This window comes from Epinephelus fuscoguttatus, linkage group LG19 (genome assembly GCF_011397635.1).
Source record: "Epinephelus fuscoguttatus linkage group LG19, E.fuscoguttatus.final_Chr_v1".
Lineage (NCBI taxonomy): Eukaryota > Metazoa > Chordata > Actinopteri > Perciformes > Serranidae > Epinephelus > Epinephelus fuscoguttatus.
The window spans coordinates 3,187,147-3,211,328 of NC_064770.1; the positions used below are offsets into that span (position 1 = coordinate 3,187,147).

General features: G+C 39.1%; 1 protein-coding gene across 3 annotated transcripts in view; it reads right to left on the reverse strand.

Moving 5' to 3' along the window:
* Positions 1-24,182, reverse strand: part of LOC125878814 (TANK-binding kinase 1-binding protein 1-like) — a 276,535-nt gene that overhangs the window by 79,839 nt on the left and 172,514 nt on the right. The window lies entirely within an intron of this gene.

Genomic DNA, 24,182 nt, shown 5'->3' on the forward strand with positions numbered 1-24,182 from the left:
CAACTTACACGGTTTGTTTGGAAGAAACTGTGCAAGGTTTTTGCTTCTTCCTGGCTGCTTTGCTGAACATAGTTAACACTCACCAGCACTGCCCAGCAGCACACGTCTTGTCTGTGTGGATTGACTCTGATCACAACATGACAGCGTGTGTATGCGCCTTCTCATGGTGCGTTTAAAGACGGCTCGGAAAAACACGTTACCACATGTTAAAAACGAATTGGACGGTGGTAACGGCTGTAAAAAGTGCGTGGGACGGAGGGCAGAGATACGGGAAGTGCGGTGGACATGTCCCCTGTGTCACCTCTCTCAAATTACGTCCGTGCCTGCACACACAGATTCTAGATTAACAAGGGGGATGCTTTTTGGTCAATTTTCTAACAAAGGGGATGGCATCCCCCCGTGCCCCCCCTCCATTCGACCACGGGCCGTAACCATGCCAAAACAACCATAAAACAAGGACGTAGCTGTAACGTTACCTCCAACTGTGCACTCCAGGTCTCTCCTCCAGCTTGCTTATACAGACACCAGCACCCGCACTCACACATTGTCCCCATCCCGTCACACTCGCCCCCCGCCCCCTACCTATACTCATTCAATTCCAAACATGCCATCAACTCACAGAATATTGACATTACAACAGAACATTTACTACAGGGTCGCTACAATATTTTACTGATCTCATTCATAAACACTGTGATAAGGTTTAAGTGTTTTGTTGGTGTTTGTAGCTTAGGCTTGGATAGACGTGTTTATTTGTTAATAGACCTGCCGCCTACAATTGTCGCGATATCAGGTCAACTGCAGCGCTGCAGTTGCATAGCGCACAGTCACTTCAAGAAACAAAATAATCAATTAAACAACCCCCAAAATGCTTCAAACACTTTTCTAAATAATCTTAATATTGAAATGAAACGAAATATACCCACTTATGCCATTAAAAGTGCTTAGATAAGGTCGGAGGTCTATAACTGCACATATACTGTATGGGCTGAAAAGCTCAAATGTCACTGTGACCGCAGTCTCAATCATGTGTGCAGATTCTGGCGTCCGTGCATTCTTCAGAAGGGTCAGGGTCAGCCCAGAGAAACCCTTACAGCAGAACATGGGAAACTAAATATTAATATTTCTACATGCTTTTCAGATATGTTGCTCATCTCTAAGAGCTCTACAAGAATATCTTTGCCCCATCTCGAGTGAACTTCTCGGAAGCTACTTGGCTTTCCCATTGGCCCACTGAATTGATACTTGGGATTCACGATCAGGGCCCAAAGATAGGCCCAGACACCAATTTTCATGTAATTTGGACAATTTTTGTGGCCGTGGCAAGCCTTAATTGGTTCAAAAATGCTAACCTTTCAAGGCCCACCCCGGATCTACCAGGCTGATCAGAACCTAACTGATGTCTACCGGCTGCCTTGGGCCCCGAACAACATGTAAAGAAATCAGACTCCTGTGACTTTTAGAAAAACATTTCCTCCAAAACCTCCTCTCTGGTCAAAGGGTGTAAGAGGGCACAAGTCTGACAGCTCCTGATTTTGAGTTTCTGAAACAGGCAAAAAAATCTACAGGACTTTGGGGTTTTTGTTCCGGATTATTGTTTAGTAGCTCCGGGGATCATCTGTACCTGAATCTGGGGCCCTGGGGTCAAAGGTCGCTGTGCAGTGGCCAAAGAGACACGTTTTTTTAAAAAATCACTGTCTTGAGATGGTGACATCTTATAAGTACCTGGGTATTCATTTTAACAATAAACTGGACTGGACTGATCACATAACAGCACTGTACAGGAAAGGCCAAAGCAGACTCTACCTGCCGAGTTGGCTCAGGTCTTTTGGAGTGCAGGGGGCACTCCTGAAGACCTTCTTTGACACTGTGGTGGCATCAGCCATCTTTTACGGAGTGGTCTGCTGGGGCAGCAGTGTCTCGGCTGCAGATAGGAAGAGACTGGACAAGCTGATCAAGAGGGCCAGCTCTGTCCTGGGATGCTCTCTGGACTCTGTGCAGATGGTGGCAGAAAGGAGGATGACAGCGAAGCTGTCATCTCTGAGGACTAATGACTCCCATTCTCTGCAGGAGGAGATAAAAGCTCTGGAGAGCTCCTTCAGCGATAGACTGATTCACCCAGAGTGTGTGAAGGAACGCTATCACAGGTCCTTCCTGCCTGCTGCTGTCAGGCTACATAACCAGCACTGCTCACAGTAAACTGCACCATGGACACTTTATTGACACTATGGACACTTTATGGACACCACAGCAGTCTGCTGTTTTTGCACATACAATCACTTGCACCTTATCCACTGGCTATTTTTATTCACTGCTGCTCCTTATTATCCACTTCCCGTTATTATTTTTATTGTTATTGTTATTATTATTTATCGCCTCTTGTATTTTTTGTACTTATTTGCATGCCTAGTTATTTAAGTTTTTAAGTTTAAATTTGAAATCTTTAATCTGACTCTTTGACTTAATCTGACTGCTGTAACACTGGAATTTCTCAATTATGGGATCAGTAAAGGTGTATCTTATCTTATCTTATCTTATCTTATCTTATCTTTTCCTTAATGATTCATCAACGCTTTGAGGTAGGGGCTGACATTAGAGTATGTGTATCAGGAGGTCAGGGCATCGACTGTGCCAAGTTTCAGACCCATGCAACCTTCAGAAGTGTCAAAGGTCACCATTCGGGGTGTGATCTGGCCCGTGAGGCCTGCATTTTTTAAATAATTCACAAATGCTTTTTGATGCCAAAATAACTATTGAATATTGTCCAACAGCAGACATGGTGGTAGATATTTTAACTAAATCTGGAACTAAAACCATGCTTGATATATTTGCCTGTTTCATTTTTGGTGAAAAGGTTAAACATGAAATGAAAATGAATTGTGTAAATGTATGTGACACTATATCTTGTTATTCAGTATAAGAGCAAGTGGGGGTGTTGAATATTGTTTTTGTGCTCCTACACTGACTAGGTTGTCTGGAGAGGGGGCGTGGTGATTAGGTAGCAGGTGTCACAAATCAATAAATTGCCGCTTGCCCCTGGTCCAGGTGTGTGCATACCTGTCAAACAGAACCGATGGCTGTGTATGTTTGTTCCTCTGTTAATTTAACATTTAAGTCGGCGTTCCAGCCCTTTTTATGATGGTAGCTTCTGCTCCAACACAAAATGAAACTCAAAGTGCTTTACATAAAAAATAAAATGATTATTAGAAAGGACAACATGTAAAAGTAACACAAAGCAACAGTACTTCGAGGAGGATTTAATACTATGTATAAAACAACTTTTCAACTAGGATTCCTAAAAGACAATAGATGTGTCATGAGACAAGAGGTTCCAGGCTGCAGTCAGATGTTAAAAACCTTTTCTACCAGGATTCCTAAAATACATTACAAAATACAATATTATGTTTAAAACAACTATAGTGTCACGCGAGCTTCCTAAAATACCTTACAAAATACAATATTACGTTTAAAACCACTATAGTGTCAGGCGCGAGCTTTTATTCTGAAATTTAGAAAGTCGGGGGGCGTGGCTTCTGTATCACCGGACGAGAGGTCATGTCAGGAGAGCCGTGAGACGGAGACTCCAGGCCGCACCCATACAGTCTTGCATTCAACCTGCGTCTGATGAGGCATTGAGAGTGTGGCCAGCGGCATTTTTCGGTATGTATTAATCATTTTATTGAAATATAGCATTTTATATTTTATTTATTTATTCAAACTGTCGTTTGTTTGTTGTTTGAAGGCTATTAACGATAACGTTAGCCAAGTAACGTTAACTAGCATTAATGAGCAACCTGGCCCAAGTCAGTTAGCAGTTGTTGAAGTTTTCGGAACCAGGATGGATTTATTCAGTTAATACACATGTAGAAAGGTAAACGTATAATGTTAGAAGCCATAAGAGAGTGTGAAGTTGACGTTACACCGTGTCAAATGCTCTGTTTAGTCAACATCTAGCATGTAACATGTAGCATGTAACAGTGTCAAAGGTCACCATTCGTGTGATCTGGCCCGTGAGGCCTGCATTTTTAAATAATTCACAAATGCTTTTGATGCCAAAATAACTATTGAATATTGTTAGTTAACATATGTTAGTTAACGAGAGAAAATGTCCTAGCCGTGATGCTAACGTGGGGTGCACATGTTATATCTGAAGCATGTCTGCCTCGCTAAACTGCTGCAGTTAGCAGGCCTTCTGTGTCCACACAGACAACAGTAAATATTATGCGAGGTGATGTTGCAATGTTAACAATAACAACGTGCTGTGACTTTATGCTTTTGGGGCTACAATAATCTTCTGAGACCAGCTGCAGTTTTTAGAGTCAGTTTCTCCGTAGACTGTAGGTTTCTTCAAGTTGAAGTGCGCCTTGCCTGGTGAGCGGCAGAGCGCAATATTGATTTATTAAAATGGCTATTTTTTTCACTGTGTTCTATTATTAATCTGCACAAGTAATCAGTCTGTTAATTTCTGTTAAATGATCAACTTTCATTGTGCATACATTTTCATGTAAATAAACTTAATAATAATATCAATATTCAACAGAATAGCCTAAGCCTTCAAAATCAGGAGAAGAATCTAGCAGAAGTAAAGTTTCTAAAAACCCCAAAATAATTTATTCTCTTAATGATTAGTTAATTTGTCTGATTTTAAAGTGGACATGTAACTAGATAATGCCAGTGGAAATGAGATCCCAAATGTTTTTGTGCAAGAATATATCATAGAAGACCAGTGCTTGAGAAGGCTGCAATTAGTTTCCTCATATTTAAAGTGCACAGAGTTAATTGATTATTTCTTAAGTTTGTCTTAATTTATTTCACAAATTAACAAAACTTAACATTTCATATGTTCAATTTAGACTGGACTTAACCGAAATTGAGTTGGAATAGCGCAGTTTAAAATACAGTTTATGCATTTTTACCATAACTGAAGCCATAACTGTCCTTTTTTATTCATTTCTCTTCAGTTTGAAATGCCGCCCAGGCTCAGTCCTTTTAAAGATGCCTGTCACCATGTTGGTTTAAAGACCGACAAAACATGGAAACTGGAGGTGAAATTCATCAATGCAGTGAAAGGTAAGATGATTTCTTATGTCTAGATAATAATAATACTAATTATAATAACTGGAATGTATACAGCACCTTTCAAGAAACCCAAAGATGCTTTACACAGATACGAATAGACACAGTAGAGATGACAATATGAAATTTCATTTAAGCCTTTAGATGATGTTATTTTGAGTGTGGATGAAGCAGCTAAAATGATAGCCCTGATCGATCTGAGCTCCATTCAGAAAACAAGCCTTTTAAAAGTTTTTGCTTTCATGCTGACAGGACTGACAAAACATTAATTCAGAGTTTTTACAAAGCGGCATCATGATGTAGTTATTTCAGCATCCATTTGATCAGTTTATTGTAATTAAATCACTGTAAAATCTAAGTTTAATTTGGGTTTATTCCGTTTTTTAAGGTCTATAATTGTCACCTGGGATGTGTATAAATCAACAGGTTTTTGGGGTCACAATAGCAGGCAGGCTGAGCTTCAGTAACATCACCGTTTGGCTCCCATTGTCCACGCCGGAACTGGTTGGTGCTGCTCATGTTATTCATTGCTGTAAAAACAAATACTCCCGCGGTCAAACTTGGGCAAGTAAAGCAAGGCAAAAATTCACCTCCTAAACACTGTCTGTGTGGGTGCTCATGCAGGGCTTAACAATAAGGATTGCCCGATTGCCGGGCAAGTAAAACTCACGGTCGGGCATGTAAACTAACAACTCACTTGCCCGATTGGGCAAGTTGCTAAAAATAGTAAAAGTTAATAACTAATTGATAAAATAAATGTATTATTGTGTTATAATGTCCTGCCCACAGCCCCCATTGATATTATTTTGCGCGACGGACGCTTCATATAATAACATAACAATATACTATTTATGGTGTTATGCCATCGTGTCATTTCTGTCTCTACATGGTCACGCGTTAACAATTCTCCTCTGCTCTCTGTATTGTGCACGTTGGAGTTCCTCCACACACACAGGTGAGCACACTAGAGCAGCTCGGGCTGCATTTTCCTGACTAAACCTGACCCGAGCCCGGTGCAGTTTGTCAGCTGACAAAGTTATTGTTATGGACACTGTGTAAATAACCAACAGACTGCTGTTACGCACAGACAAACACGCTGCTCGCACAGCTGCTCAGCATGGCACTCATACTGAGCTTGTGTTATGCCTTCAGGCGTTGTCACGTAAATAACAGCTTCCAGCACTTAAATAGGTCATAGCACAGAACAGCAGCATGTCAAGTGACTTTTACTTTATTATATTCAATAAAATTGTATGTTCCTAAATCTTGAGACACCTCATATGTAAGCTAGACAGACATTTCACCTGCTCATTACTGTGCACACATGTACTGTATGTACTTAGTCCTAAAGAGCCCTTCTGGTGCCAGTAGATACATAGAAACATCCCAGCAGGCTGTGCTTTGCAAGCATACAAAAAAGTTTCACGCATGTGAAAATTATTTTTCATGCGTGTGCTTCACCTGTTAATACAGCAGAACTGGAGAGAGGGATGAACAATAAATAGAGGTGGGCATGGCTCAAGTTTAAAAAATTATAGACAGAGAATGATTGACAAATTTTTCACTTTAAGCCCTGACACTGTCATATTTGTGTAGGAATTAAGCTACAATACATGACATATGTTGTTTTAATTAATAAATACAGTGTGAATAAAGATTACTGAACATAAAAATAACTGCAGTCTTTGTTAATTGATAGCCGCTTAAATTAAACAATTTTTTTAGGCAAGTACAAACTGACTTCGGGCAAGTAGATCTCGCACCAACGTGCCCAACCGGGCAAGTGAAAAAAAACCTTAGCGTTGAACCCTGTCATGCCTTCCACCATGTTTTCAGTGGGGCCAAACATTGCATACTATGCATGCGCGTCTGTGTCTGAAGGACTGCTACTGCTTTGGTGAGCAGTATCACTATGAGTTTTTCAACAGTGCCATAATCAAACACAGCTTTAATAATAATTAAAATTTGAAACAGTAATACTAACCGAATTTTACCACGGTTTATCACTTAACTGGTAATCGTTACATCCCTAAGACACCTTGAACTTGAACCGGAAGTGGTTCAAGCTCCGCCATCTTTCCAGCCGTCCGATGTCTCTTATTTGTCCATCGAGGAGAGAGGAGCAAGGAATGAGGAGCGATGAGTGAGGATACACGAGAGCTTCCTTTACGGAAGTCTTTTTACCAGCCGACACTCCTCTTTACTGTTCCATCAGTTATTGACTGGATGCTGCTCCAACAGACTGATATGTTTGTGCCATCACTGATTATAACGGCCGCATCGGCTGCAGTAGCTCATTGCATTACCTTATCAAGTTACAGGTTTACAGAGTTTATTGTAAGTGTTTGTGCGCTGTTTTTCCTGTTGTTTAATACATTTGGCCAAAATCTATTATAAAATTTAAGTGCTATTAACAGGTAAATGATGGACTAAACTGCACTTCAACCTTCCATTTTTCACCAGCACTTCTTCTCCACTTCCGCATCTCAGGCCTCAAAATAAATCATTATCCTTTACAGCCTTTGTGTAAATTAAGGATTGTATGTATTTAAAAAGTTATTTATTTAATCTAACATTGCAAACACCAGCAGAGTGTCTCCAATCGACAGCTTATGCGTTATAATAAAACATTGGTAAATTATCATACAAAAATGAATACAGTATAAACAAAATTCGAATAGATTTATTTTGTAAATTATGACGTGTGTGTGTAACTTCCTGGATAATGAACATCATGAACAGCTAATAAAACAAGGTCAAGGGTCAGAGCTTCTCAGTGGCCAGCAGCAGTAGACTTTGGTTGGGTTGCAGCTGCCTAATGTGAACGTACAACCTGTGAAGCAGGGCTCATATGAGTGCAGAGACACTGCAAAAAAATAAATCTGTCTCAGAGCATTTTGATCAGATAAATAACAATGACAATAAAACATGTGGATACCACTGACATTTAATGACAGTGGGACAGTATGGAGTGACTGTAGAGTAGCTCGTGCAGTACAGTGTCATTCTAGTGTTTCAGATTGTCATAAAAGCTGTGGAAGTCTTTGGGTATGACCTCTTTGAGTTCTTGGAGGTGTTTGTATTTCGTCTCTTTGATCTTCAGGCTGTTTGTGTAGAGTGGTGTGACTGCAGGTGAGTCTGAGGAGGTGTGTCGGAGCTGCTGCTTTGGCAATGGTCTCCAGTCATTGGAGTGCTGGGTTTTGAAGTCCATTGTCCCACTGATGTTGTACCTATCAACATGCAAAAAAATACCAGTGTTTCCCATGCATTCATTTATCTGTGGCGGTGCGTCACGAATAAATTATCTCCGCCACATATAGATTTTTCTGCTTTTGGCGCTAACTGTTCGTCCTCACTCATAAACATTGTGAATATAGCTTGTCGTTACAATTCTGGTGCAATAGGTGGCGGTATGCATCATTAAGACGCACTTAACGCACCTGGTCCGCCAGAAGAAGAAGCAGACGTAGTAGCAGAACGGATCCAAAGACCTCTTGGTACAAATATGTGGGCAAACAAGTCCAAAAGTGGTCCGAACAACTCTAACTCATCATGTTATATTAGCCTGTGTCTGTATTAACATAGCTGGAAGCTCAACATGTGCAGAGACATTAACTCACGCTGTTAGTAGTGTTAACTGCAGCGCGAGTCCCGTAGCAGCTCGCCCCCGTTAATCAATTACAGCGGCTCCACCGGCAACGGAGCGGTGTGACAACCACCGCCTGTCGCGTGACAACTCTCTATTTTACGCAGCTCTTCTATTTTTGTCGCTGCTACGCTCCCCACGTGACCCTCCAGCAGATAAAAACTGCATGAAATAGTGTGTTAAACGAGTACAATGTGTTTTTAAATGAATAAACCATTATCAGAGGTGATATGTGATGATTTTTCATGCATTTACCCATGTTTATCCGTGACATTGTGTAAATGTCCGTGGCGGACATTTGGCGAGTAGATGACAAACAGTACAGTTAACTTGTAGATAACTCAAATATATGTAATAACTTAGGTGGGAAATGCTTTAACATTTCACGGCTTGGCAAACGGTAAACAACCCCGCTGGCTTCTCTACGTGTTGCTTCCGTGACGCAGTCAGTGTAGCCCAAATGAATACGCTGCTATGCTGATGTGACGCTACGTTTGCAGCTGGCGGAGCCTGGCCGTAACCACAAATAGATTCCTGTCCTGTGGAAACATTGAATACACATCAAAAAGTTAACCAAAAATACAAATTATAATTTTACATAGATTATAACTCCTCATTTAAATTCTACCTCAGCACACTGCAATTTATATTATCATGAAATACATCATACTAGTGTTGTGCCAATGGCGATCCGATCGCCATCGGCGATGGAAGGGTTGTTTCACGATGTCTTTTTAAATGACGATGCAATTGCGAGTTGTGGGGGGGAGACAGCGCATGTGTGGAGCATGCTGACGAGATCGAGGCTGATTTTTCGCTTAGGCGAGTCGCAAAAATGCTTAGGTTCCGTGCCTAAGCTGTATAATGGCAGGGAAAACCCTGGAGAGGAAGTCCAATGTCTCTTAATTCATATTTCCTCGTATCCTCTCTCCTTGCATGATTTCCTCACGTTTCTCCTCGTTGAGAGGACTAAGACGCAAGGAGAGGAGAGTAGGAAGGAAACAATCCTGAAATTAAGGACTTTCGATGCACCCATAGACAGAGCAGAAGTTAGAGGCCATTTTTTTACTTTAAATGCATCACTGTGTTTCTAGAAATTTCAGAAAAAAGTAAATTACTTGAATTAAATCACTATACCACTAGTTGGCATCTCAACTTAGTCGTGCTGCCATTGAATAAAAAAAAAAAAAAGGTTTTTGTCACTCTTAAGCTGCAATGTGTGTGTTTAAATACATGTTGCCACAGAAGAAATATCCATTGTAGTAGTAGTAGTGTATGATTTGCTTTCTTGTTTTGATCAAAATTTCCTTTTATTTTTTCTTGCAGGACGTGGTTTGTTCGCACGAGGTTCATTCTGCAAAGGAGATTTTGTCGTTGAATACAGGGGTGATTTGATAGATGATGCTGAAGCCGAGAGGAGGAGAAAGGTTTACCATCCTCATGTGCTGCATTTTCTTTCTCTTCAAGTGGAGAGGAAAACATGGTGGTAAGATTTAAAATTGCATCTTTATCTCTGGTACATTCCTTTATATACATTCTATAAATTGTTGAATTTGATATAAGACTGCACAATCAATGTCTGCCATTTAATAATGTGACACTGCAAGGTAAAGGAAATACATTGAATGTTGAATTTTGGATAGGACCTGGGGAGACATTATTTTCAACTAAAATTGTTTTTATTTTCCTCTTTCTCATCTTTTTGTCCATTCTAAGTATTGATGCCTCGAGAGAAGAGCGATTCATTTGGCCGCCTAGTGAATGATGAACACAGACATCCAAATTGCAGGATGAAACAAATTGAGGTGGAGGAAGCCCACACTTATGCCTTTTGCTCTAAAAGACATAAAGGAAGGTGAAGAAATAACTTACGACTCACGGAGGCGATGACTGCCCATGGCGAATGCAAGTATGTCTCATGACTGCACAGTTTTTAAATGTGTAGGCTTTAAGAACGTCTCAGAATAACATTGTGTGTGAAGGTATCTTCATTAGAAACTACTGAAATTAAATTATCCTGTATTTTTATTAATTAGTGTTTTTACATATTTTAGAAATTTGGGACAGATCTTTAACTGTCTGGACCTTTTCCTTGGCCTAATTATCACTGTAATCTGACACATTCACGATGTCCCCACAGTGCACTTCTTATGATACCATTAGTGTTAAATAAAACCAAGAGATGCTTTGTCCCCATAAAGGATGATAACATGGTGTGTAAAAATGTCCCCATTAAGCTTGTTGTATTGAAGATGTGTGAAAGCGGGAACTGCCCATTGGTCCGACATCCCATTGTTCCGACCGTATTAAACCCATCGTTCCAAAGTCCTGTTGTTCTGAAATCATCATGATGCCCTGTGGTTAAGGTCTGGTTAGGTTTAGGCACAAAAACCACTTGGTTAGGGTCAGGAAAAGATCATGGTGTGGGTTAAAATGAAAAAGAAAGTGGCAAACACATAAGCCGTGAGCCTGCTTTGCCTCAAGCCTTTCCCAGCTGACCCACAGCCGGTCGCGCGCACCATCAAGGCAGAAATACGCCCACCGAGCCGTTCAGCACCGCAGAGAGCTCCCCACACAACCCGACCCCAGAGTTAATAACTGGAGGTTATGGTGTTTCACTCTCTTCTCTCTATGACACTTGTATCTTGACCAGTAGCCTACTTTCGTTGCGTTGCTGATCCTCTATGGTACACAAATACAGTATAGCCTGGTATAATCACATATCGGAACAACGGGGACGTCCTGACTAATGGGATGTCGGACAAATAACATGGACCCGTGAAAGCAAACAGAGGTTGACTCATTAGTCTGAAATATTACAGTACAGTTTGGTGTTTTCTTTTCTTATGAAGTCTGGTGTTTTGGCATGTACTGAGGTTTACAGATCCTTAAGAACATGTATTTATCTACTTGAGTTTTACATGGTGTTTACATTAAATTGACCTAAAGGTCCTCATATTTTCATTGTTTTCCTTGTCAATCATTGCAGATGACATTGTGTGCCATGGATATTCATCCTGCAAAGAGCTCCCATCCTGCTGCCATGTCTGAGAAACGGATGGAAGAAGCTTTGTGTCTACAGGACACTACTCAAGAGGTACATTCACCTTCATCACTTGATGTTTACTTCAACAGCCTCTGTACGTTTGGTTTAAACAACTAAACAAAGCAAATGAGGTCATTGTGAGGGTAATTTCTTGTCAATCAGGTCTACTAACAGTTAAATCTAATACCTCAATGAGGCAAAAGTTAAAGGGACTTTTAAGATGGATCTGAACCTGTCTGGATATTTTCCTTTGGCCCAATTATCACCTTGATCTGGCACATTTACGATGTCCCCACAGTGCACTTCTTATGATACCATTAGTGTTCAATAAAACCCAGAGATGCTTTGTCCCGTAAAGGATGATAACATGGTGTGTAAAAATGTCCCCATTAAGCTTGTTGTATTTTAGATGTGTGAAAGCAAACAGAGGTTGACTCATTAGTCTGAAATATTACAGTACAGTTTGGTGTTTTTCTTATGAAGTCTGGTGTTTTGGCATGTACTAAAGTTTACAGATCCTTAAGAACATGTATTTATCTACTTGAGTTTTACATGGTGTTTACATTAAATTGACCTAAAGGTCCTCATATTTTCATTGTTTTCCTTCTAAATCATTGCAGATGACATTGTGTGCCATGGATATTCATCCTGCAAAGAGCTCCCATCCTGCTGCCATGTCTGAGAAACGGATGGAAGAAGCTTTGTGTCTACAGGACACTACTCAAGAGGTACATTCACCTTCATCACTTGATGTTTACTTCAACAGCCTCTGTACGTTTGGTTTAAACAACTAAACAAAGCAAATGAGGTCATTGTGAGGGTAATTTCTTGTCAATCAGGTCTACTAACAGTTAAATCTAATACCTCAATGAGGCAAAAGTTAAAGGGACTTTTAAGATGGATCTGAACCTGTCTGGATATTTTCCTTTGGCCCAATTATCACCTTGATCTGGCACATTTACGATGTCCCCACAGTGCACTTCTTATGATACCATTAGTGTTCAATAAAACCCAGAGATGCTTTGTCCCCGTAAAGGATGATAACATGGTGTGTAAAAATGTCCCCATTAAGCTTGTTGTATTTTAGATGTGTGAAAGCAAACAGAGGTTGACTCATTAGTCTGAAATATTACAGTACAGTTTGGTGTTTTCTTTTCTTATGAAGTCTGGTGTTTTGGCATGTACTAAAGTTTACAGATCCTTAAGAACATGTATTTATCTACTTGAGTTTTACATGGTGTTTACATTAAATTGACCTAAAGGTCCTCATATTTTCATTGTTTTCCTTCTAAATCATTGCAGATGACACTGTGTGCCATGGATATTCATCCTGCAAAGAGCTCCCATCCTGCTGCCATGTCTGAGAAACGGATGGAAGAAGCTTTGTGTCTACAGGACACTACTCAAGAGGTACATTCACCTTCATCACTTGATGTTTACTTCAACAGCCTCTGTACGTTTGGTTTAAGCAACTAAACAAAGCAAATGAGGTCATTGTGAGGGTAATTTCTTGTCAATCAGGTCTACTAACAGTTAAATTTAATACCTCAATGAGGCAAAAGTTAAAGGGACTTTGAAGATGGATCTGAACCTGTCTGGATATTTTCCTTTGGCCCAATTATCACCTTGATCTGGCACATTTACGATGTCCCCACAGTGCACTTCTTATGATACCATTAGTGTTCAATAAAACCCAGAGATGCTTTGTCCCGTAAAGGATGATAACATGGTGTGTAAAAATGTCCCCATTAAGCTTGTTGTATTGAAGATGTGTGAAAGCAAACAGAGGTTGACTCATTAGTCTGAAATATTACAGTACAGTTTGGTGTTTTCTTTCTTATGAAGTCTAGTGTTTTGGCATGTACTAAAGTTTACAGATCCTTAAGAACATGTATTTATCTACTTGAGTTTTACATGGTGTTTACATTAAATTGACCTAAAGGTCCTCATATTTTCATTGTTTTCCTTGTAAATCATTGCAGATGACATTGTGTGCCATGGATATTCATCCTGCAAGAGCTTCCATCCTGCTGCCATGTCTGAGAAGCGGATGGAAGAAGCTTTGTGTCTACAGGACACTACTCAAGAGGTACATTCACCTTCATCACTTGATGTTTACTTCAACAGCCTCTGTACGCTTTGGTTTAAACAACTAAACAAAGCAAATGAGGTCATTGTGAGGGTAATTTCTTGTCAATCAGGTCTACTAACAGTTAAATCTAATAGGGACTTTGAAGATGGATCTGAACCTGTCTGGATATTTTCCTTTGGCCCAATTATCACCTTGATCTGGCACATTTACGATGTCCCCACAGTGCACTTCTTATGATACCATTAGTGTTCAATAAAACCCAGAGATGCTTTGTCCCCGTAAAGGATGATAACATGGTGTGTAAAAATGTCCCCATTAAGCTTGTTGTATTTTAGATGTGTGAAAGCAAACAGAGGTTGACTCATTAGTCTGAAATATTACAGTACAGTTGTTTTCTTTTCTTATGAAGTCTGGTGTTTTGGCATGTACTAAAGTTTACAGATCCTTAAGAACATGTATTTATCTACTTGAGTTTTACATGGTGTTTACATTAAATTGACCTAAAGGTCCTCATATTTTCATTGTTTTCCTTGTAAATCATTGCAGATGACATTGTGTGCCATGGATATTCATTCTGCAAAGAGCTCCCATCCTGCTGCCATGTCTGAGAAACGGATGGAAGAAGCTTTGTGTCTACAGGACACTACTCAAGAGGTACATTCACCTTCATCACTTGATGTTTACTTCAACAGCCTCTGTACGCTTGGTTTAAACAACTAAACAAAGCAAATGAGGTCATTGTGAGGGTAATTTCTTGTCAATCAGGTCTACTAACAGTTAAATCTAATACCTCAATGAGGCAAAAGTTAAAGGGACTTTTAAGATGGATCTGAACCTGTCTGGATATTTTCCTTTGGCCCAATTATCACCTTGATCTGGCACATTTACGATGTCCCCACAGTGCACTTCTTATGATACCATTAGTGTTCAATAAAACCCAGAGATGCTTTGTCCCCGTAAAGGATGATAACATGGTGTGTAAAAATGTCCCCATTAAGCTTGTTGTATTTTAGATGTGTGAAGGCAAACAGAGGTTGACTCATTAGTCTGAAATATTACAGTACAGTTTGGTGTTTTTCTTATGAAGTCTGGTGTTTTGGCATGTACTAAAGTTTACAGATCCTTAAGAACATGTATTTATCTACTTGAGTTTTACATGGTGTTTACATTAAATTGACCTAAAGGTCCTCATATTTTCATTGTTTTCCTTCTAAATCATTGCAGATGACACTTGTGCCATGGATATTCATCCTGCAAAGAGCTCCCATCCTGCTGCCATGTCTGAGAAACGGATGGAAGAAGCTTTGTGTCTACAGGACACTACTCAAGAGGTACATTCACCTTCATCACTTGATGTTTACTTCAACAGCCTCTGTACGTTTGGTTTAAACAACTAAACAAAGCAAATGAGGTCATTGTGAGGGTAATTTCTTGTCAGTCAGGTCTACTAACAGTTAAATTTAATACCTCAATGAGGCAAAAGTTAAAGGGACTTTGAAGATGGATCTGAACCTGTCTGGATATTTTCCTTTGGCCCAATTATCACCTTGATCTGGCACATTTACGATGTCCCCACAGTGCACTTCTTATGATACCATTAGTGTTCAATAAAACCCAGAGATGCTTTGTCCCGTAAAGGATGATAACATGGTGTGTAAAAATGTCCCCATTAAGCTTGTTGTATTGAAGATGTGTGAAAGCAAACAGAGATTGACTCATTAGTCTGAAATATTACAGTACAGTTTGGTGTTTTCTTTTCTTATGAAGTCTGGTGTTTTGGCATGTACTAAAGTTTACAGATCCTTAAGAACATGTATTTATCTACTTGAGTTTTACATGGTGTTTACATTAAATTGACCTAAAGGTCCTCATATTTTCATTGTTTTCCTTCTAAATCATTGCAGATGACATTGTGTGCCATGGATATTCATTCTGCAAAGAGCTCCCATCCTGCTGCCATGTCTGAGAAACAGATGGAAGAAGCTTTGTGTCTACAGGACACTACTCAAGAGGTACATTCACCTTCATCACTTGATGTTTACTTCAACAGCCTCTGTACGTTTGGTTTAAACAACTAAACAAAGCAAATGAGGTCATTGTGAGGGTAATTTCTTGTCAATCAGGTCTACTAACAGTTAAATCTAATACCTCAATGAGGCAAAAGTTAAAGGGACTTTTAAGATGGATCTGAACCTGTCTGGATATTTTCCTTTGGCCCAATTATCACCTTGATCTGGCACATTTACGATGTCCCCACAGTGCACTTCTTATGATACCATTAGTGTTCAATAAAACCCAGAGATGCTTTGTCCCCGTAAAGGATGATAACATGGTGTGTAAAAATGTCCCCATTAAGCTTGTTGTATTTTAGATGTGTGAAAGCAAACAGAGGTTGACTCATTAGTCTGAAATATTACAGTACAGTTTGGTGTTTTCTTTTCTTATGAAGTCTGGTGTTTTGGCATGTACTAAAGTTTACAGATCCTTAAGAACATGTATTTATCTACTTGAGTTTTACATGGTGTTTACATTAAATTGACCTAAAGGTCCTCATATTTTCATTGTTTTCCTTCTAAATCATTGCAGATGACACTGTGTGCCATGGATATTCATCCTGCAAAGAGCTCCCATCCTGCTGCCATGTCTGAGAAACAGGATGGAAGAAGCTTTGTGTCTACAGGACACTACTCAAGAGGTACATTCACCTTCATCACTTGATGTTTACTTCAACAGCCTCTGTACGTTTGGTTTAAACAACTAAACAAAGCAAATGAGGTCATTGTGAGGGTAATTTCTTGTCAATCAGGTCTACTAACAGTTAAATTTAATACCTCAATGAGGCAAAAGTTAAAGGGACTTTGAAGATGGATCTGAACCTGTCTGGATATTTTCCTTTGGCCCAATTATCACCTTGATCTGGCACATTTACGATGTCCCCACAGTGCACTTCTTATGATACCATTAGTGTTCAATAAAACCCAGAGATGCTTTGTCCCGTAAAGGATGATAACATGGTGTGTAAAAATGTCCCCATTAAGCTTGTTGTATTGAAGATGTGTGAAAGCAAACAGAGGTTGACTCATTAGTCTGAAATATTACAGTACAGTTTGGTGTTTTCTTTTCTTATGAAGTCTGGTGTTTTGGCATGTACTAAAGTTTACAGATCCTTAAGAACATGTATTTATCTACTTGAGTTTTACATGGTGTTTACATTAAATTGACCTAAAGGTCCTCATATTTTCATTGTTTTCCTTGTAAATCATTGCAGATGACATTGTGTGCCATGGATATTCATCCTGCAAAGAGCTCCCATCCTGCTGCCATGTCTGAGAAGCGGATGGAAGAAGCTTTGTGTCTACAGGACACTACTCAAGAGGTACATTCACCTTCATCACTTGATGTTTACTTCAACAGCCTCTGTACGTTTGGTTTAAACAACTAAACAAAGCAAATGAGGTCATTGTGAGGGTAATTTCTTGTCAATCAGGATTTAATTCTACTCAAATCTAATAGGGACTTTGAAGATGGATCTGAACCTGTCTGGATATTTTCCTTTGGCCCAATTATCACCTTGATCTGGCACATTTACGATGTCCCCACAGTGCACTTCTTATGATACCATTAGTGTTCAATAAAACCCAGAGATGCTTTGTCCCGTAAAGGATGATAACATGGTGTGTAAAAATGTCCCCATTAAGCTTGTTGTATTTTAGATGTGTGAAAGCAAACAGAGGTTGACTCATTAGTCTGAAATATTACAGTACAGTTTGGTGTTTTCTTTTCTTATGAAGTCTGGTGTTTTGGCATGTACTAAAGTTTACAGATCCTTAAGAACATGTATTTATCTACTTGAGTTTTACATGGTGTTTACATTAAATTGACCTAAAGGTCCTCATATTTTCATTGTTTTCCTTCTAAATCATTGCAGATGACATTGTGTGCCATGGATATTCATTCTGCAAAGAGCTCCCATCCTGCTGCCATGTCTGAGAAACGGATGGAAGAAGCTTTGTGTCTACAGGACACTACTCAAGAGGTACATTCACCTTCATCACTTGATGTTTACTTCAACAGCCTCTGTACGTTTGGTTTAAACAACTAAACAAAGCAAATGAGGTCATTGTGAGGGTAATTTCTTGTCAATCAGGTCTACTAACAGTTAAATCTAATACCTCAATGAGGCAAAAGTTAAAGGGACTTTTAAGATGGATCTGAACCTGTCTGGATATTTTCCTTTGGCCCAATTATCACCTTGATCTGGCACATTTACGATGTCCCCACAGTGCACTTCTTATGATACCATTAGTGTTCAATAAAACCCAGAGATGCTTTGTCCCCGTAAAGGATGATAACATGGTGTGTAAAAATGTCCCCATTAAGCTTGTTGTATTTTAGATGTGTGAAAGCAAACAGAGGTTGACTCATTAGTCTGAAATATTACAGTACAGTTTGGTGTTTTCTTTTCTTATGAAGTCTGGTGTTTTGGCATGTACTAAAGTTTACAGATCCTTAAGAACATGTATTTATCTACTTGAGTTTTACATGGTGTTTACATTAAATTGACCTAAAGGTCCTCATATTTTCATTGTTTTCCTTCTAAATCATTGCAGATGACACTGTGTGCCATGGATATTCATCCTGCAAGAGCTCCCATCCTGCTGCCATGTCTGAGAAACGGATGGAAGAAGCTTTGTGTCTACAGGACACTACTCAAGAGGTACATTCACCTTCATCACTTGATGTTTACTTCAACAGCCTCTGTACGTTTGGTTTAAGCAACTAAACAAAGCAAATGAGGTCATTGTGAGGGTAATTTCTTGTCAATCAGGTCTACTAACAGTTAAATTTAATACCTCAATGAGGCAAAAGTTAAAGGGACTTTGAAGATGGATCTGAACCTGTCTGGATATTTTCCTTTGGCCCAATTATCACCTTGATCTGGCACATTTACGATGTCCCCACAGTGCACTTCTTATGATACCATTAGTGTTCAATAAAACCCAGAGATGCTTTGTCCCCGTAAAGGATGATAACATGGTGTGTAAAAATGTCCCCATTAAGCTTGTTGTATTGAAGATGTGTGAAAGCAAACAGAGATTGACTCATTAGTCTGAAATATTACAGTACAGTTTGGTGTTTTCTTTTCTTATGAAGTCTGGTGTTTTGGCATGTACTAAAGTTTACAGATCCTTAAGAACATGTATTTATCTACTTGAGTTTTACATGGTGTTTACATTAAATTGACCTAAAGGTCCTCATATTTTCATTGTTTTCCTTCTAAATCATTGCAGATGACATTGTGTGCCATGGATATTCATTCTGCAAGAGCTCCCATCCTGCTGCCATGTCTGAGAAACGGATGGAAGAAGCTTTGTGTCTACAGGACACTACTCAAGAGGTACATTCACCTTCATCACTTGATGTTTACTTCAACAGCCTCTGTACGTTTGGTTTAAACAACTAAACAAAGCAAATGAGGTCATTGTGAGGGTAATTTCTTGTCAATCAGGTCTACTAACAGTTAAATTTAATACCTCAATGAGGCAAAAGTTAAAGGGACTTTGAAGATGGATCTGAACCTGTCTGGATATTTTCCTTTGGCCCAATTATCACCTTGATCTGGCACATTTATGATGTCCCCACAGTGCACTTCTTATGATACCATTAGTGTTCAATAAAACCCAGAGATGCTTTGTCCCCGTAAAGGATGATAACATGGTGTGTAAAAATGTCCCCATTAAGCTTGTTGTATTGAAGATGTGTGAAAGCAAACAGAGGTTGACTCATTAGTCTGAAATATTACAGTACAGTTTGGTGTTTTCTTTTCTTATGAAGTCTGGTGTTTTGGCATGTACTAAAGTTTACAGATCCTTAAGAACATGTATTTATCTACTTGAGTTTTACATGGTGTTTACATTAAATTGACCTAAAGGTCCTCATATTTTCATTGTTTTCCTTCTAAATCATTGCAGATGACACTGTGTGCCATGGATATTCATTCTGCAAAGAGCTCCCATCCTGCTGCCATGTCTGAGAAACGGATGGAAGAAGCTTTGTGTCTACAGGACACTACTCAAGAGGTACATTCACCTTCATCACTTGATGTTTACTTCAACAGCCTCTGTACGTTTGGTTTAAGCAACTAAACAAAGCAAATGAGGTCATTGTGAGGGTAATTTCTTGTCAATCAGGTCTACTAACAGTTAAATTTAATACCTCAATGAGGCAAAAGTTAAAGGGACTTTGAAGATGGATCTGAACCTGTCTGGATATTTTCCTTTGGCCCAATTATCACCTTGATCTGGCACATTTACGATGTCCCCACAGTGCACTTCTTATGATACCATTAGTGTTCAATAAAACCCAGAGATGCTTTGTCCCCGTAAAGGATGATAACATGGTGTGTAAAAATGTCCCCATTAAGCTTGTTGTATTGAAGATGTGTGAAAGCAAACAGAGATTGACTCATTAGTCTGAAATATTACAGTACAGTTTGGTGTTTTCTTTTCTTATGAAGTCTGGTGTTTTGGCATGTACTAAAGTTTACAGATCCTTAAGAACATGTATTTATCTACTTGAGTTTTACATGGTGTTTACATTAAATTGACCTAAAGGTCCTCATATTTTCATTGTTTTCCTGTAAATCATTGCAGATGACATTGTGTGCCATGGATATTCATCCTGCAAAGAGCTCCCATCCTGCTGCCATGTCTGAGAAACGGATGGAAGAAGCTTTGTGTCTACAGGACACTACTCAAGAGGTACATTCACCTTCATCACTTGATGTTTACTTCAACAGCCTCTGTACGTTTGGTTTAAGCAACTAAACAAAGCAAATGAGGTCATTGTGAGGGTAATTTCTTGTCAATCAGGTCTACTAACAGTTAAATTTAATACCTCAATGAGGCAAAAGTTAAAGGGACTTTGAAGATGGATCTGAACCTGTCTGGATATTTTCCTTTGGCCCAATTATCACCTTGATCTGGCACATTTACGATGTCCCCACAGTGCACTTCTTATGATACCATTAGTGTTAAATAAAACCCAGAGATGCTTTGTCCCGTAAAGGATGATAACATGGTGTGTAAAAATGTCCCCATTAAGCTTGTTGTATTGAAGATGTGTGAAAGCAAACAGAGGTTGACTCATTAGTCTGAAATATTACAGTACAGTTTGGTGTTTTCTTTTCTTATGAAGTCTGGTGTTTTGGCATGTACTAAAGTTTACAGATCCTTAAGAACATGTATTTATCTACTTGAGTTTTACATGGTGTTTACATTAAATTGACCTAAAGGTCCTCATATTTTCATTGTTTTCCTTCTAAATCATTGCAGATGACATTGTGTGCCATGGATATTCATCCTGCAAAGAGCTCCCATCCTGCTGCCATGTCTGAGAAACGGATGGAAGAAGCTTTGTGTCTACAGGACACTACTCAAGAGGTACATTCACCTTCATCACTTGATGTTTACTTCAACAACCTCTGTACGTTTGGTTTAAACAACTAAACAAAGCAAATGAGGTCATTGTGAGGGTAGTTTCTTGTCAATCAGGTCTACTAACAGTTAAATTTAATACCTCAATGAGGCAAAAGTTAAAGGGACTTTGAAGATGGATCTGAACCTGTCTGGATATTTTCCTTTGGCCCAATTATCACCTTGATCTGGCACATTTACGATGTCCCCACAGTGCACTTCTTATGATACCATTAGTGTTAAATAAAACCCAGAGATGCTTTGTCACCGTAAAGGATGATAACATGGTGTGTAAAAATGTCCCCATTAAGCTTGTTGTATTGAAGATGTGTGAAAGCAAACAGAGGTTGACTCATTAGTCTGAAATATTACAGTACAGTTTGGTGTTTTCTTTTCTTATGAAGTCTGGTGTTTTGGCATGTACTAAAGTTTACAGATCCTTAAGAACATGTATTTATCTACTTGAGTTTTACATGGTGTTTACATTAAATTGACCTAAAGGTCCTCATATTTTCATTGTTTTCCTTGTAAATCATTGCAGATGACATTGTGTGCCATGGATATTCATCCTGCAAAGAGCTCCCATCCTGCTGCCATGTCTGAGAAACGGATGGAAGAAGCTTTGTGTCTACAGGACACTACTCAAGAGGTACATTCACCTTCATCACTTGATGTTTACTTCAACAGCCTCTGTACGTTTGGTTTAAGCAACTAAACAAAGCAAATGAGGTCATTGTGAGGGTAATTTCTTGTCAATCAGGTCTACTAACAGTTAAATCTAATACCTCAATGAGGCAAAAGTTAAAGGGACTTTGAAGATGGATCTGAACCTGTCTGGATATTTTCCTTTGGCCCAATTATCACCTTGATCTGGCACATTTACGATGTCCCCACAGTGCACTTCTTATGATACCATTAGTGTTAAATAAAACCCAGAGATGCTTTGTCCCCGTAAAGGATGATAACATGGTGTGTAAAAATGTCCCCATTAAGCTTGTTGTATTGAAGATGTGTGAAAGCAAACACAGGTTGTGTGGACAAAACTCCACAGGACAGCTTTAATTGTTAACATAAAAATCTTTTTTTTTAAATTTCCTAAAAATACATGCAACATATAGCTCATGGACTTAGAATGTCCCAAATTATATAATGACCCACATGTACTTTTGTCCACCAATTTCAATCTTTGATTTGAGATCGAAATGAGAACTGCAGTAGCCTCTCTGACTTTCACTACTTCACAAAATGTCTTTGTTTTACCTTGTTTTATAGAAATTATAAATGTAGCAAATTCTACACAAAACTTATTTTATTGTGCTATTTTTTCAACCATATAATTGTTATTTTTTCGAATAACCTTTGACATCGAAGTCCCAAACTTAAATTTATTTATTTATTTTCATTTCTCTAACCTAGTGATGTAAACAAAATTTCAAGAAAGTCTTCCTTAGTGGAACTGGGGCATAGGTGCTCAACAACCAGAACCGGTCAGTGTGTAGATAAAAACACTTAGTGGACGACTGGATGTACTTTAAATAAAAATTGCCCCGATTATAGCACGACCGTGGCAGTGAGCAGCTCTGCCTCAGCTCCACCAAGGAGGACTCTCTTTAATTAACTTTTATGTCACTAGGTTAGAGAAATGAATTGAAGACGATTGGACACAAGTTGGAAAATAATCAATTTCCTTTAACTAGTGACTTAAAAACTAGTGTCAATACATTTTACTTTGTAAAACAAAAATCATCACTCTCTAAAGAATGTCCCGGTCACATTTTGCTTCATACACTAATTTTTTGTACTTGTTTGTTTAATTTCATACTGTATAATGACTTAAGATGTTGCTTGTGTTTACAGACTCGAAGGACTTCCATAATGAAAATGAAAATATTGTACCGAGACTAAGACGGACAAAAAGCATTATAGTAAGTTCACAATTAAGTGCCTGGATTAACATTGTAGAAATGTTCCACAGTCTTTCATAAAGTACATGATTTAATGTTAGTTTAAAGAAAATATGTCTAAGTGACTTTTTAATTTTTATTTTTCCAAATAAAAATCTCTTAGATGAAGGACACATGCCTTGAAGACACAGAACTGTATGATAGCATGACATCAGTCAGTGGAGATGAAGAGGAGTATGTTCCAGATTCTAACCCGGACACTGACAGTGATTCTAGCACTGACCTCAGTCCAAGAAAACGCCAATTTCTTGATTCTCTGCTAAACCCTGGCTCAGATATGCCTAATGAATGTGACACCACAACACCTGGATTGGACACCACTCCGTTACATCTGAATTCTCTGTAGAGGAAGAACCCTGCCCTGAATTTACTGTAGAGGAAGAACCCTGCCCTGAACTTACTGTAGAGGAAGAACCCTGCTCAAGTCAGGACACCAGTGATAGTCTAGTAGTTAGTTCTCACCAAAATAAAAATGGCAAGAGAAGCTACGATAAGAGAAACTATTGTTTTTATTGCAGAAAGCCATATGCCAAAATGGCAAGACATCTGGAACATGTACACAAAAATAAGGTGGAGGTGGCAAGAGCTTTTAGCTTTCCAAAAAGTCCAAAGAGAGAAAACGTCTGCTAGAATATATTCGGAACAAAGGCAACTATGCCCATAATGCCACTGTAATGGAGTCAGGAAAGGGACAACTTGTCCCATGTAAACGGCCACCAAAAGAAGCACAGGGAACTGATTTCATGCACTGTGCGTACTGCCAGGGACTTTTCACACGAAATGTTCTATGGAGACATATGCGAGTTTGTAGACTCAAGCCTGGATCAGTCAACCCAAAACCTGGCAAGAACCGTGTTCAGGCTCTATGTGCATACACTGCACC